Source organism: Myotis davidii, unplaced genomic scaffold (assembly GCF_000327345.1).
Source record: "Myotis davidii unplaced genomic scaffold, ASM32734v1 scaffold1208, whole genome shotgun sequence".
Lineage (NCBI taxonomy): Eukaryota > Metazoa > Chordata > Mammalia > Chiroptera > Vespertilionidae > Myotis > Myotis davidii.
The window spans coordinates 137047-142371 of NW_006299241.1; the positions used below are offsets into that span (position 1 = coordinate 137047).

General features: G+C 41.5%; 1 pseudogene; it reads right to left on the reverse strand.

Moving 5' to 3' along the window:
• Positions 1–986: 986 nt before the first annotated feature.
• Positions 987–5325, reverse strand: part of LOC107184808 — a 6232-nt pseudogene continuing 1893 nt past the window's right edge.

Below are 5325 nucleotides of genomic sequence, written 5' to 3' on the forward strand. Positions count from 1 at the left end.
AGAAGACCTCAAGTCTTAGCCATATTGGTGAGCTTCTTGGCCCTGGCCCTGAGCCCTTGGAGGAAGGCCAGTAGGTATCTCTCTAGCCTAGCCCTTCCGTCTTCTGAGTTAGGGTCCCATCTAGTATCCTCATCTTGGAGGGCCTCCCTGGCCCATCTGTCTGTGTCTAATATCCCTGCCGGGACCTGGGTCTGGAGCCATTTCTGAGCTTCCGTTACTATTCCCATGCACTCCTCAGTGTTAAAAAGCATGAGAAGGAGTTGCTTTCAGTCAGCCCAGGTGGGCTTATAGATCTGGAAAATTGACTCTAGCTGGGGCTTCAAGATTAAAAGGAGTACAGATCCTATATCCCTCACAGAGTCTCTCATAGAAGGCTCCTGGACTTTCATCAGGTTTCTAGAAGACCTCAGAAGTCTTAGCCATATTGGTGAGCTTCTTGGCCCTGGCCCTGAGCCCTTGGAGGAAGGCCAGTAGGTATCTCTCTAGCCTAGCCCTTCCGTCTTCTGAGTTAGGGTCCCATCTAGTATCCTCATCTTGGAGGGCCTCCCTGGCCCATCTGTCTGTGTCTAATATCCCTGCCGGGACCTGGGTCTGGAGCCATTTCTGAGCTTCCGTTACTATTCCCATGCTCTCCTCAGTGTTAAAAAGCATGAGAAGGAGTTGCTTTCAGTCAGCCCAGGTGGGCTTATAGATCTGGAAAATTGACTCTAGGAGGTCTACCATGGCTTGAGGTTTTTCAGAATAGGAGTGTGGCCGAAACCTGTTTGGCTCAGTGGATAGAGCGTCGGCCTGCGGAGTGAAAGGTCCAGGCGGCTGACGATGTTTCTCTCTCATCAATGTTTCTAACTCTCTATCTCTCTCCCTTCCTCTCTGTAAAAAATCAATAAAATATATATTTAAAAAAAAAGAAGAATAGGAGTGTGATGTTTCCAATTCAGGAGATTAGTGATGGTAAAAGGCTGATAGTAAAAGGCCAATCCCCCCTCTTATAGGGTCCCATCTTCTCCAAGCTCTTGGGGACCCCAAGTCTTCCAGAGAGGCATCTGGAAAGCTGGGGGTGGCCTGGATTTCCGATCAGCTGAATGCAAGTGCCATCCAACTGGCTCTGGAGAGTCCGGGTGGGGAGAGACGGAAGGAGGTGGTGTATCTAAGCTTCCCTAATGGGGCAAAGGAACACTGGGTGCCACTTGAGGCACATATGGAGGTGGTAAAACTGGCTGGTTTTCTCAGGGGGTTCCTGCAGAATAGGAGGCTTATTCTCCTTCTGAGGGGCCTGCTTCTCTTCTCCTGACTGTCTCTTTTCTCCTGCCACTAAAACTTTACTCTGTCCCTTCTTACACACACATAGCCAGATCCAAGATGGCTTGAGCTGAGCTATTTCCAGCTACTGATTGATGTAGGGGAGCTGGTCAGGATGACTTGGGTCTCCTGTTATAATTCTGTAAACATTCCTGATTGTGAGGACATCCAATGTGCCCTGTGCTGGCCATCCTACCCCAAAAGATGGCCAGTCTATTTCACACATCTTTCTTAACTTCCAGGGAACTAACTTCACCCCATAGTCCCCAGTAAAACCTTTCTTAAAATTCTTTAACATGCATTCTAAAACAGTAGGTTTGGAGGAACTACTTTCCATATTTCCAGTTACACTGTGTATTCCCTTCCAGTTAACGAGACACAGGACAAACACAAGGTAGCTTTCGCTTCACACAGACTCTTACATTCAAATTCACACACCAGTCAATCTAAGTTTTGACTTCCACCCATGGAAAGTCCCTGAACTGAGGCAAATATTTTGCATAAGTGGTCATCAGCCACTTTTTCTGTCCCGAAAGACAGGCCTGAACTCGAACTGGTTCCCCTGGGGGAAAACTCACTGGTCAGATGTCTGGTTCCAGTAAGGGCTTTTCTGTCCTCCTTGGAGTCCACTGGGGTTCAAGAGGGGGTCTGGTCACCTGGGCCCAATGAATACTGGAATCCAGCAAATCACTGGAGGTGCACCTTTCCCGTCTTCAGGAGGGCCCAGGTGAATGGAACTGGCTGTCGGCCTTTACCAGCAGTACCTTAAGTGGGCAGCACAACTGATATTTTCCCAGCCAATGCACCAAATTAATGTTGCAAATAATCTGCCAGGCAGCTCGGGAGAATTAATTAGCCAGGCACTCAGAGGGTATTCAGAAAAGTAGCCTTTATTGCAGATTGCACTAGCGCGTGACTCAGGGGAGTCAGTCTCCAAATCCTGAGTGATGAATATGGACGAAGCTTTTCCTTTATACCCTTTAGTTCCTTTGTCCCCCAAATATGGATCAGGCTTCCAGTCCCTTTGCGGGCTTTGCAGCCCCCCATGAGTTGGGATGGGGGAAGTGAGACCACACCCAGAGGCCTGCCAGCACTGGTGCCAGCCCCTCCGGGGATTGTATATGGTTCATGGTTCATGGCCTCTGTACAATGGGACTATTCCAGGAAACAGGTTCTGCAAGGCAGGACAGGCATCACAGATAATGGAGCTTGATAAGAATGGAGTTTATCGGCAAGCAAGAGTGTGCGTCAGAAGGCAGAAGGCAGGTTACTGACACAGATTCAGGTAGCTATCTCTCCAAATGTCTTATTTTCCCCTTCAATAAGAAAGTGAAACAGCCTTATTTCTAATATGGAGGGTAAAATGGTATCAAACAGCATCACCTGCTACAGAGAAATAGTTTGTGAAAGGGAGAGTCCATCGAAATACAAATTTCATTTTTCTCTTACTTTAAGAAATTGCCACAGCCACCACAACTTCAACAATCACCACCCTGATCAATCAGCAGCCATCAATATTGAGGCAAGACCCTCCACCATCAAAAATATTATAACTTGCTAAAGGCTCAGATGATAGTTAACATTTTTAGCAATAAACTATTTTAAATTAAGGTATGTAAATGCTATTGCACACTTAATAGACTACAATATAGAGTAAACATAACATATGCATTGGGAAACCAAAAAATTGTCACTCTCTTTATTACGATATTCACTTTTTTGTGGTAATCTGGAACCAGACCCACAATATCTCTGCGGTATGCCTGTATATGGTTTGCAAATATTTTCTCACATGCCACTGGTTGCCTTTTCATTTTGTTGATTGTTTCCTTTTCTATGTGGAAGCTTTTTAGTTTGATATAGTCCCACTTGTCTAATTTTGCTTTTGTTGACTGTACTTTCTTGGTGTCATATCCAAAAAATCATCACCAAGATCAAAGTCAAGGAACTTTCCCCCCATGTTTTCTGAAAAATAAAAATGTAAATGAAATTTAGCACACATATAGAAAATGGCACAGATCTAAAGTGGCCACTCAGTGAATTGTCAGAAAGGGAAAACACATGAGTAATCAGCATCCAGAACATTACTAGTACTCCCAAGGTACCCGTCCTCCATGCCCCCTTTCAGCCACTTACTCTCCTCCTCAGGAAATCTTGACTTTTGTTTTTATCTGTATTATGGTCTTTCCTATACTCTTTTTTAGTTTACCTTGTGTGTTTTTTTCAAGATTTTTTAGTCGAAAAATTAATTCTTGTATTTTTTTTTAATATAGGCTTTAAGGGTTATGAATTTTCCTCTGAGTATTTAAATGTATCCCATAGATTCTGATATGTAGTGTTTTCATTACCATTATTTTTTCAGAAAATGTATAATTTCTGATTCTTTCCCCATTAACTGACTTGTTTAATATAGGTGTGTGTGTGGTTTTTTGTTCTGTTTTTATTTCCAGATGGTAGGTGTTTTTTGTTTGTTTGTTTCATTTTAAAATTCAAGCTTTATTCCATTTAGAACCCTGACATTTTATTACATAGATTTGTTCTGCCTATTTTTTTAACTTTATATAAATGGAATCCTGCTATTTCCCCTTTTGGAACTGCAAAGCACTTCTCTTTTCAATAATAATTTAAAAAGACAACATACTCTTAAAATACCAAGCTCTTCTGACCTAGAATTGAAAATGCTTCTACCATAATTTCAATAATCCTAGTAGCTATTGAAGTTAAGCCTGTTAAAGTGCAAATATCACTATTTCTATTAGATTGGGGGGACACAAAACCCCAACCAAAAGGTTGGGAAATTTTGAAAATGTGTCCCAATTGTCTTCCCAAAAGTACCCTTTCTGTCATTAGCAAGCTGGAAGGCAAACTAACAGAAAATAAGAATGTAATGCTATTTTTTCCAGATGTTATTTCAATGTATTTCACTTTCCAACTTCACAAAGGACATATTCAGAGTATTTCAAATTAAATACTCTTTCATAGCCTTCACAAGCAAATCATCACCAGAAAACTAGGTTTTTGTACCATCTAGTGGTGTATCCAAATATAGCTGACATGTAAATATTTTTTAAGTTAATGGTTCTTTAAGAGGCTCTTTAAGGGCTCAGGTCATTGTTGATTGTTCTATATGTAGATTATAGGTGCAAGGAAATATTAAACTTCACTCAACTATTATTATGAGCTCCGTGCCTTGATTCCACATTTTGTCATAAATACAATAGATTCATGTCTGCAATCTGAAGATTCTAGGTCTGCATTGATTAACAAGTGTAAGGGCAAACAACAAACTTATACTGTTGAAGCAAAGAACATAATATGTTCATCACCTCTCTCCCACTTTCTTTTTTTTTTAAAGTTCCCAGAACTTTCTAAGAGTTGTTTTATTTATTTCAAATGTGGAAAAAGCACATACTTTGAATTTACCATCTTAACCATTTTAAGTGTATAGTTCAGTAATATTGATTATATTCACATTGTTGTACAGCAGATTTCTAGAGGAAGTGAGGAAAGGGCAGTGGGGGTGTTGCTTCTTTTTTTTTATTAGTACAGAGGTCTTTTATTTTTTAATGCCATGAATTCATAGGGAGTGGGTTCCAGTAGCTCAGGCTTCTTTCCGTTGGTTCTCACAGTGTGCTGCTCTGGGTGGAGCAGGCTAACTCTTCAATTGCACCCAGGTACCTTTCTCTTTGGCTTCCTTCTTTTTCTAATCATTTTTCTTCACACGTTTCAGGAAGCTATTTCAGCTCTTAGAATGCTTAATATGCTCAATATGTACATTAATTCTCTTGGCAAGAATCTTGCCCTTAACTTGCTTGTTCACAATGCCCACTGGATGCTGGATGACATTGTAGACTCTTCCAGTTTTGCCATGGTAACATTTGTGGTGCATTCCTTTTTGAACAGTGCCCATTCCCTTGATGTCCACAATATCACCTTTCTTGTATATTTGCATTTATGTGGCCAAAGGAACAAGTCCATGTTTTCTAAAAGACCTAGAGAACACATAGTGGTTGCCTCTCCTCTTTC